Source organism: Brachyistius frenatus, unplaced genomic scaffold, assembly GCF_029030835.1.
Source record: "Brachyistius frenatus isolate BFR_SWC_R1_liver_20210118 unplaced genomic scaffold, ASM2903083v1 Contig_129, whole genome shotgun sequence".
Classification (NCBI taxonomy): domain Eukaryota; kingdom Metazoa; phylum Chordata; class Actinopteri; family Embiotocidae; genus Brachyistius; species Brachyistius frenatus.
The window spans coordinates 185,647-197,551 of NW_027210728.1; positions in this window are offsets into that span (position 1 = coordinate 185,647).

Below are 11,905 nucleotides of genomic sequence, written 5' to 3' on the forward strand. Positions count from 1 at the left end.
GTGTGTGTGTGTGTGTGTGTGTGTGTGTGTGTGTGTGTGTGTGTGTGTGTTAAAGTTAAATAAAGTTAAAACCTCATGATTCATCTTCACAGTTTCAGAAGTCCGTATCAGCTTTAAATAAATGGAGGTTTCATTTTTGAATAACCGGACTGAAAATCATTTGACCAAAAAGAAAACGGGAGCAGAATGAATATATGCTCGTCCGCGTTTCCTTCATTGTCTGAATCTCATTCATGTGTTGAAAAAGAAAAAGTTTCTTTCGTAGCACAGCGCTGGTACTATCACAATCGTTTTGTCATAATTAGAGATAACGATGGCGGCAAGTGAAGAATGCAACGGAGTTTCTTCTTTCTGCAGTTGTGATGTTGTTTTATTCACAAAAGAAGAAAAAAAAAAAAAAGAAGAAAATTCTCAGCATCGCAAAAAGGCAGTTGGCCTGAAGAGGAGATTCTGCACCCAGATTTAGTTATTCCCAATAAAGTTCAATGTTTCCGCTCACTGATGTTATTTTGGACGATAAAGTTTACTGTGAAATATCCTACCTCTATTACATATCTTTGTTCGATAACCACATCAGGACCAATATATCGATAACAGATTTTTTTTATTTACGTCCTTTCCAGCCCCAGAAATCCAGTCTCTAGATCTCAATAAAATATTAGAATATAAACTTTATCCAGGTAGTCACAAACATAAGAAATAAATATGGGAACAAATGAAACCGGAAATTTGACTCAAATCAGCCTTCTTACATCTTGTCGTTGTAAAATCCTGCTATGTTTTCATTTAAAGTTCAGATCGTGATGCGCTTCACATGTACAGACACTAAATCTGTTTTCGATGGTAAGAGCAACACGATGTTTAGATGGGGAACCTCTTTTCTCATCCCCAGCTTCCCTGAGACTGTATTTTATCACCCTCAACTCACTCTCCCTGCACTTAAAACATCCCAGGATAGTTCCGACGTTACCGATACCACGACCGCGGGTATCAGTGAAGTTGCTGGAAAGTAGCCAAATTGATAAAGACAACAGCCTCCGGATCGATGCGTCCAGAAACCCTGGGGGAAAAAAACCACATCATTGACTTGGACACGGCGTCCCACCTCAGGACTCCCGCACACGTCTGGGATGAAGTCACTGGCATTAAAAAGACTCGGAGGAGTTTCGATTTCTTGGCTCACGTAGACCGAGCACACTTATACAGAATATTAATTTGGGCCTCATCATAAGAAAAGCCAAACAAAGACTGGTTCTTTCTTCGACGAAACGCTGGCCTTTGGCCGTCCTGTCCTTTGACGAATGTTCAATTATAGTTTCTGTTGAAGGGAGTATCATCAATACATAAGACGATTACCCCAAAAAAAAGAAAAAAAAAAGGCTGCACGACCTTATTTAGCGCTATGACCTTCGGCAATAAGGTGACGTATATTTCCTGAGAGGCAAAAAAAAAAACGCAAAATACCTCTGCGGAGCACTCTCAGCCAAGCTTATTATTGAGTGCAGAAAATAACCGAAGGTGACTCATGAATGTTTTCAGCTCGCTCGTTCTCTCATCTGGACGGCGGTGGGCAGAGAGCGAGAGTGTTCAGAGACGGAGGGAAAAAAATAATAATAATCAACCTGAAACTAAAGTAAGGAGGATGAAAATATGACTCCGTCTTTCAACCATCCCCCTCAGCGGAAATTATACCCTTGCAAACCCATAATCATAAAAAGGCAGTTAAAATTAAAACCGACCCCCCGTCTCACCCCGATCACGGTCTGTTCCAACTTCTGCTCTCCTGAGAAACCCAACAGGTCCTTTTGCACCAGAACACAACAAGCTTTTAAACTTCTACCAGTGAAATTCTTTCTACTAACTCTGCATCCTTACTATAAACTAATGTATGCTTTAAATTTGCAATGTTGCTTGAAATACACTTCACCGACCACCTCTGCAGTAGTTAAAGCAGGATTAGATTTAGTCTTTTTTGATGGGAAGAGAATCTCTTTACATCCAACCTTTTGATTTAAAAACCAATAATAACAATAATAACATGAAAACAAGTTGGAAGCAAGTCTCAATCAAAACATATTTCAGTCACAGTCTGTAGAAACAAAACAATGAGCTGAAAGAAGCTAAAAAGCGCTATAGTTAAGGGGAGTTTTTCTAAGGCCTGCAATAAGCTGCCTGCAAAACTGGAGTATATCTCTGAGCTATAATTTGAGACACATAAAAATGTAGGATTGTGCAACCCGTGTCTTAGACTATCTATCCGTGTGGGTAACCTCGGCGACAGGGCAGGGAGGATCGGGGGGAAACCCCCAAGTGCGTTAGCGACAGTATGTGCAGTGAACGGCTGCAACAGATTACACCAGCTGAACGCCTGCCGTGAGCTCAGTCAAGCCTCCCGTCGGGCTACTCGGCCAACAGAGAAATTCACGTGAGCTAAGCTAACAACGAGCATTAAAACGTGTCTATGAAGAGACAGAAAGTCGACTGTGAAGAAGGCAAATATCCGAAGCCAACGGACTGACAGCTATTTATCTACTTTGACGGTTGCAGCGAGTAACAAATCTGTGTTTTAACATCGCAGCGAATGGATTGCGACGTTCTAAAATTCACACTGTGAGAGTTATGAAGAGTTCAGAAGTATTCTTCGCGGCCCACGAGCCGCCATTGATTTTTGTTTTTGTTTTTTTCGACTTAGCCCATTTGCTATTGAAGTTGAATCGCACTGCTGTGATGTTTCATGGAGCTCCAGCGTTGCTACACATTTTTCACATTCCTCATTATCATTTTAATTCATTGTTAGTAGAGGAATAACGATTAGCGCGGCTTCTAAGCAAAGGGAAGGAAATTAAACTCGATAGGAGGGCAGACTTTTCCCGCCGGCGGAAGAGGATGTTAAACAAAAAGAAAGTGTGCATTAAAATGTCAAACCAACGCTCCAAAAAAAAAAAAAAAAAAAAAAAAAAGCTTCTCAACTTCTCTTTTTCAGTTTGCCTATCGCACCATTTCATCACCAGCCCCGAAGAGTGAGAGGAACACTGCGGTCTTATCAAAGCACTGTGCAGAGCTATCGGCGTTTATTAAAGACACTGTAATAAAAAGATATTCCAACTAAATATGTTCGTTTAATGTCTTTGAGTCTTCTGCTAACAGCGGAGGGAGCGGTCGCTCAACCTAAACCGTTGCGAGTTATTGGGGCGCACCAGCGTCAAAACAAGCGTGACGAACCATGACTCGGCACTTTTTTGATATTCATAAGATGCAGACATATATTTCCTTCCCGCAGGTTCAGCCGTGGCTTCAGTTTACTTCATGCACAATGGGTCTGAACCAAGTGAAAAATGGTACAGTTTTAATGCATTAAAATGTCATAAAATGTGATATTTATCAGAATGAGGACAGTAGCCCAAGAACAGACATTTAAATGGAACTAATTTATCACATCCTGTACTCCTAAAGTGACCCAAATTAAGCTCTTTTCAGACATGAACCAGTCTTTTCTCTGTTAGAGGATGGCAGTTTTTCCCCATTAATGTTTCTGTGTGTAACAGAGAGCGATACTTTGCACCCCGTTAGCGTCTTATTTTTGCAGCTTTAATCAGTGACCACAGCGAGGGAGGGACGCTTCTCACAGTAATCCTCTCGTACCGTTTCACTTCAGTTTCATCATTTTTCAGGGAGTGAATCCTGCCGCCTTGTTTTATAAAGCTTTAAATGTCCGAACGTCACGTTAACTCTCCGTTCGCTCGTACGTTGGAGGCTTCTTGAAACAATGAGGCTTTGCGGACGGTTGGTTTTTTTTTTTTTTGCCAAAAAGGAGTCATTAATCAAAGCCTCATTGAACACAGCGTTCACTAGTGACACCTCCCTTCAAATTTTTTTTAATTAAGACCAGTCAAATCATTAGCTGTAGTGTCTTTACACATTTTCATAAACTTATCATCATTAAAAGCATTATAACTGATAGATTAGCTGCATCACATTTGTGGGAAGGGACCCTTTTATTGATTTGTTATTTGGAAACAAGTCTTCACTGATATCATAACTGCCTGACCAAAACTGTAGTGTCAGCCAATAGAAATGAAGATAATTGTGATTAGAAATAAGAATTTAAAAAATTTAAAAAAATTAACATTAGATTTAATTTAGCAAAATCTAACCAATGAACGAGTGAACGCAGCAGTGTCGAGCCTTGTGTGGATAGGATTACGTGATTCTCTGAAATATATATACACATCAATACAAGCTTCACTGGGAACTATCATACGTATATGTATCATAGAAGACACCACTCACATTTGGAATTAATGCAAATTGAAAATATAAAAGAGTATGTGATGGTGTTTCTTCCACGTCTATTAAACTGTTTTTTTTTCCCCCATATGAGCTGATCTCCGATAAATTATAGGGCTCTTAGAAGACATGCACTTATCTTTCTCTCTCTGTATATATATATGTATATACACCTCTGCATTTTAATCTTGTGGTCCTGCTAGTATTGAGGTTTAAAACCATTTTATTAAATCAAAATGCAGCATATAATCGAAATCCTCTGGTTCCCTCATCGAATCTCGTTAAGTTTTATCTTTCATCATCGAAACTAAAACGTAGTTATAAATAACTACAACTCAAAGATTCGGATACGTCAGTTGATGTTGGCTGAGAAGCCACAAATATTACAGTTTATAATGGCAGCTACTAAGTAAATCAACATTAGGATTAATTCAACTACAATAATTAATTTTCACAGCCTACTGCTCCAAACGAAACCGAGACGAGCAGCAGAAGATATGAAATGTTGAATATGAAAATGTGTGAAGTTAACACCCGAGTCGCACTTGTTGGTTCTGTTAATTGTCCACTTTGGTGTAAAACTAGTGGTGTTGTGACTGTGTTTTAAAACGTCCGTTCAAATCAAAACTTTCTAATGAAACGAGTTTGTCCGACCAGTAAAAAAAAAAAAAAACTTCCATTAAGGGTGTTTTTTCCTCGACCTCCTCGGGGATCCCTCTTTGCTTTGGGATAGCCATCATAAAGTGGAGCACTTAAATCATTTTTGGGGCTAAAGCAAGGAGCAGGGACGGGAAATTGGGATGCATCCACAGGGGAGATAAATGAACGCAAGCGTGATGCGAGGCTCTGAACGGGCAATCAAAGCTGTGTTTTCTCTCTGCGACTGTTTACAATTTCAAGGTCACACCGAGACTTCTCTCATTTACAACTCAGAGATGCACGAAGAACACTTTGTTTGTTTGCTTTTTTTTTCCATTCGTGTCCCGTCGGCACGCTCGCTCCTTTAATTTGTCACCTCTTTTCATTTTTGCCGCCACCGTTTTTCCGCTTTGTAACAGAGTGTAAAGAGAGTACCGTTTAAAAAACAAACAAACAAACAAACAGATGAAAGCGAGACTAGCCGAATCTGAATAAACTCGACAGGAAAAGATGATTAACCCCTGCTCTCTTAACGTCACCGAACATTTCCGTTTCTGGCAAAACACATCGGCAAGCGAGGACGACGGCGAGCACGCGGTTTTGTCAGAGCGACAATAGGTTGCCAAATCTTTATCGTCCTCATGGGGACGTTTTTCTCAGGCAAGTGCTACTGCAATTGATAGAATTTAGCATTTCAGACATAACATAATATTATTCATTAAAAAGAAAAACATACATTTATGGGCCATAAATAGCGAGGTTTGAAGCGCAGGAGGCGAAAAGCTGCAGATAAGAGATTGAAAAGTAGCAGCAGGACCGAGAGGGAATAAGTGAATGAAGTCAGGAAAAGAGATGGAAAGGAGTGATTCTCGCCTCCGAGATGTCACCCGAGAAGAAAGCGCTCGTCGGTGAAGGTGAAGCTCCGGAGAGAAGAGGGAGAAAAGAAAGAAGAAAAAAAAAAAAAAAACTTTCTGTGCGACTCCACTTCCACCTCACCTTTTCTCCCCGTCGGGCCTTTTCTCTGCGCTCGAGACGGAAATCATTCAATTACCGAGCCGAGATCTTTTTCTTTTTTTTTTTCTCTCTCGCTCCCGTTCTTCGTGCCTCCCGATCTCGTCCGCCTCTTTAACGCTCGCCGTGCTCGAATCTCCGCAGCTTCAAATCCCCGTTAAAACCGGGGACGCTGCGATTTATTACAGAGGGACATATTTCTGATGAAATAAAAAATAAAAAATAATAAAAAAAAAAAAGGTAACCTCCGCTTCGTGGGCCGGACAGAGTTGGCGTTTCATGAGCTGCGACGTCTCGGCCGAGCGTGACTGTCGCTCGGCGGCGGGGATCTTCAGGATTTAAGGCCGTCCAGTCTGACACGCACTCATCTGAATGCACACTCGATACATCAGCCATCCATCGCGGTCTTTTTTTCCCCCGATTATTATCTTGACGCAAAAAAAAAAAAAAAAACAGACGTCCTCATGGAACTGAAGTTACGTTCAGTAACCGCTATTTATTTCGACCCATCCCGCCTCGCCGAAGGCTGCCTCGGGGGGGGGGACGCTGCATCAGTCCCTGCTTTGCAGCGCACACGCAGCGTTTTCACGAGGCCATATTCATCAGAGCTAATTGATCGCGTTCATTTTTCAACCTCCGCTGCACGACTTTTCCTGCCCTGATTCATCTGACGCCTCTCTGATTAACAGCTGTCAGTAATTACCTCTGATTAAAACAGGGAAGAAAAAAACAACAACAACAACCTGACTCACGTTGTAGTGTTTGTTTGCTCTGCGGAGGGAAAAATACACAACAGAAATTTGCAATTGGGTTATTATCTGTTTGAACAACGCGGAGGTCAAAAGCCACTCGAATAATCCAACCGGATAATTACAAATATATCAGATACGAGGATGTAATCTGTTGGAAAGTGTCCCGCTGCATCACACGGACTATATTTACTTCATTCGGTAGAAAGAGATGTTTATGACGGATGGATAGTACTTTTGAGTGATCAACAGGTTTTTTTTTAAAACAAATTAAATTTGCAATTCTCATCAGAGGAAACTCGGGGATAGTTTTGTCCAATCTTATAAAGGTAACTGCCTCCAAAAGGTACGCTTTCCAACACGTATTGATCATTAGCTCCGCCCACTTTGAGTGATTGTTGCGATTACCATTTTTGACTTGTGCGGCTTAAAACTGCGTATACAATTAGTTGTCACTGCAACGACGGCGCCATTTACGATCTCATAATTTATATTCTGCTGGGGGAGTAGTCGTCTTCTTCTTCTTCCTATCCCCAAAGCGGCAATTGAACTCAGATCATGTATTCTGTTCTGCCTTAAGGAGAAAAGTAAATACATCTCGTAAATAAGCTCAGTATTCATGTTGGTACATTTCGATCTGCCGCTTCAAACCCAGCAACTCGTGTTGCATCCAGATTCTCCTTTGATCTTTGCCTCCGTCCGTCAATAACGACTTGGCGGCGTCGGTGAACTCGTGTGCTTTCCTGCTGATCAATAATAAAGTCGCGTGAAAAAAGTAATTACGGAAATTGTTGGCTTTTTCTGGACATTTTTGGAAATAAGGAAACGTCAGAGCACGTTTGAAACGGCGTCTGTTATCGAAGGTCGAAGAAAAAAAAAAGAAAGAAAGTCACGTGGAAGAAGTGAGACGTGTGCAACCTGATTTATGATTTGATCTCCTCCGTTTTATTGCTTTCCAGAGACGGTTTCTCAAACTGAATAACTGCAACACATAGAAACGCTAAACTGCTCGGCTGGCTCAATCTCGTTGTAACAAAGATATCCAGCGGAAAAAAGATATGAATGGAGTCGTGTATTTTTTTTTTAAAGATTTTAACACCGTGTCGTGTGTTAAAACGAATTCGTTAACATTATGCCGCATATTAAATGAAATTCAATTCCAATTATATATTCCCGTTGAGAAGGCGCGGAGAGATGAGCAGGGTGTGTTGTCGCGGCGGTTTGGGCGCGTTTCCAAATGTGCCGTACGCCGGTGACGCCGCTGGGCCGGGACCGCCTGTCGTACCGCAAACACACGAAGCAGAGGAGTCTTTTGGAGCAAACGCGCTCAGAACAAAAGATAAACTCGCATTTAGAAGTGCCGACGCGCTCGCTCGCAGTCTCCCCGTCGCCTCGGGGCCTCCTTCCGCCTCCAGGTTAGAGGGTGTGAACTCGGCAGACGACGCCTCGAACGCTGACAGCGACGACAGCTCGCTCCCGCTGCTCTAACTCGATGGAGCTTTCGCTCTACGCTCCACGCTAAACATTTTTCTCTCTGCGTTTAGCGCTCCGTCGACAAAACTTTTCGTCGTCTCCCGTCAAGAGCAGTTTCAACTCCCGCGTGTAGAAAATGCATCAGTTCCTCCGTCTCCGCCCCGGTCCCGCATGTCGTAGCCCCCCTCCCCCCGTTCAGCAATCCAGCTGTCAAGGACCTTCGGATGTCAACTCGGAACTCGTCAACCTTTCAGCTTGACCTTCCTCTCCCAGCCGAGTGTCTCTCGTCATCATCGTTTGACGGCTTCAGTTTGTTTTTTGTTTTTTCTCACCATCATCTGGTCACCTGCAGTTACATAAGTTGTTCGAAAAGGTAAGCAACTCCAGAGCCGGACTGACCTTTCTCTGATAAATCCCAGAGTGATGATTCCCAGAAGGTACCGTGGAGCCACATTGTCCTGCCGGCAGGTGTGATGACCGATGATGGAAACCGCCACAAACAATATTTAACAGTTGTTGAACACTTGGCTTTTGACAGTCAAGAAAAAGAGTCATCAATAAGATGTAGAGAAAAAAAAGAGAGAATTCAGACCCATATACTGTATATAGACAATACAAAATTGGACACAGTCTCCTGGTCTGAAAAGTGAATCAATGTGAAAGTGCCTTTTAAATGCAATACCATTGATGGCCACCAGGGGGTTGGCTCCAAAAAAAACAACCTCAGGCTCCCATTTATCTTCTCTCATGAAATACAAAGTCAATCTTTTTTTTTTTCCACAATTAATTATCATGTAATTCGTTAAAATGTCCTCCTTCTGATCAGTGTTCTGGTCCTTATGAAAATAATACCATTATTAATTAGATATTTAGCCATAAAAAGTGGTATGTTTGGGCGCCTGTCTGTAATATGTAAATATATATCTCTTTTAACCTTATTTTATTGTTTATGCAGTCTTATTTGACACTTCATTTTGTTGCATATACATGTCTACTTGATCTTTTTTCTTAATCAAAGTTCATTTTCCGACGTTGTTCACTTTTTACTGTATATCTATCTTGTTTATCTGAAACTTAATCTGCTGGGACACTTTAATTTCCCCTTCAGGAACAGCAAAGTGTTATCTAATCTTAGTTTTTTCAAATCTTGTGTACACAAATTGTAAAACAAAAAACAAAACAAATCTTTCTGGACTTCTAGGGTTCCTTAGATCTTTACAGTTTTTACTCCACAAACCTCCAACGAGGTTTCCGTTGGTTTTATGTCTGTCTGTGACTCCAGTTTTCTTACTTTAATCAGCATTATAACTTTTTGTTTTCAGCCAGACCTCGAAGCTTTGCCCCACCATTAATCTCCCACATGTACAGTTTCTCGTGTTTTTTTGGGAGTTTCACACTTTGACCCCACTTTTAGCTGCTGAATGCACTTTTACCAGCAGCAGATTTCTACTACGTGCCGTGTCAGGGCTCAGGAGGAGGTTTTTTTTTTTTTTTTTTTGCGGAAAAGCTCTGCAGTTTTTCTTCACTGGATATTTTGTCAGCGTATTTACAGAAGGTTATTGTTCTTTTATTTCATTTCACTCCTTTGCGATGCTGTTTAGACTGTCTAAGTGAGGCCAATGGTGTCAACACTCGAGATGGGTAAAGGCACAGACAAAACTATCTGTCAGTTATGTACAAAGTTATTTTGTTGGAGGAAAAAGTTTTAGTTTTTAAATGATTTTGAGTCTCAGCTGAAAAAGCACATGCAGAGTTATCTTTTGTTGTTTGCATCGCTGGCTAACGTTGTGTCTGCCGGCATAATAAAAACTGAATTCTCAATTTATGCTATCTGTCAGTTCAGGTCATATAAATTTCGACAGTCGGAAAACAATTTCTATGTTCAAATGGAACTCGTGATTCGACATGGGAAGCGTGTGCACGGCGTGATTGGCGTTCAAGAAGTTAAGTCGTAAGGGCACTGTTGCTCGGCAACAGCAAAGTGGACGGCATCTAGAAGCCTCAGAGGCGGGTAACGTGAATCAGGGAATGGAAAGGCACGAAAGGAAACGATGAAGCTCTTTTCTTTTTTTTAATCTAAATTATGAGGGAAAAACTCAACATGGATAAAATTACAATATACGAGTTTAACATCCAACGAAAAATGAACTTCGGTGGCCTCCGCCATTTCCGTAAACATCAGCAAAGACTCTGACAGAAAAGATTGAGTTCTGATGTCGGGAATACCACAAGAGGGCAGCGTTCATACGGACGCTAAATACGACCCCATTTGGACGCAGCAAATGTTACAATTTGAAAAGGGTCGCTCGTGAAGCTACGGCAAAAAATTTTACAAAAACGTCACGCGGGTTTTATACTGAGTTTTAGCTCGTCGTTTATCTGTCTGAGCAGCAGATTTCCTGTTTTGTTTCCCGTTTTCTGAGGAAAAAAAGGCCCTAAGAATCTACTGTGCACAACCTTTTCAGCTTCAAAAGTAGAAGCAACTGGCTAGTAGGCAACTAGCAGGTGAACATACGGGAGCATTTAGCTCCTGGGGAGCCAGATATTTCCTTCAGGAGTTGTTATAGCTGAAGGAGAGTAAATATTTGACTTAGCATCTCCCAGGTGGCCAGAAGTACAACTTCAAATGAATGCGAACGTGTAAAGGAAGTTAAGTTTGCTGCATTGACTTAAAAGGCGAAGCTACTGGTTACTAACTTTGTCTGACGCTTGGTGCCGAGCAGGTGGTTGGTCATTTGTAGGCTGTAGACATTTATTTACTGTCAAACTAAAGAATATTAATTCACAGTAATACTTTTAACCTTTATAAATGCTGCAAATTTGTGGCTAACACTACAATCAATACAATCACTACTATCAATTTAAAACGTTATCAAAGAGTAAAACACTGTTAAATTGAACAAATCTTTCAATAATATTCTTCCCTTTTCAGAAAAGAGCCACTTCAGTACAACAGCTCTTGGGACAAGCGTCACCCTTGTGCAGAAAAACATTGGCCTGAAACACAATAGCAATAATTACCATTAGCTTCAAATCATACGTGGATTTTAAAGAGATTTCGCCGCTATCAATGCAGTTATTGCCGTGACACAAGTCTTTAATGGCTCCCTACTTAGAAGATGAGGATTAGGGTGAGGTGTTGAATAAAAACACTAAGGGCGTTTGAGCTGTTGCTAAAAGTGAGTGAATAAACCGTTTTTGTTCTTGCCTTCATCTCAAAGTGATTGTTGATGAGCTAAATGAGAAAAGGCAGTGAAGATGTTGACCCCCCCCCCTCCCCGGTCGTACTTCACTCAGTGACAAGAGGCAGAGCATTCAGAGGAAACGAGCTTGAATTCCCGCACAGGCCAACGGGCTACCTTTTTGATTTATGATCACTGAAAAGTGGAATGTAAAGATTTCGTTGCCGCTTAATAAAACGCTCTGAATGAGAATCGACTGAAAAGGTGGAATTTGTTTGTGTGTTTAAAGTCGCACAGAAATCACAAGTACGTTCATTTTTTTTTTCCAAGTTTGTTTACACCACTGGTTGTCAACTCGTGGGCTGGGACCCAAATGTGGGTCACAAAAGTGTATGATAAAGTAAAAGTTACACGTTTATGTCCCAAACTATAGAACTTCTGCTGTTATGCTTTGATTTTGAAAGACATGCGTTTCCTCGTTTGCTGCCAGCTTTTCATCAATCAATCAGTCAAACTTTATTTATATGGCACCTTTCATACAGGTTAGTGCAGTTCAAAGCACTT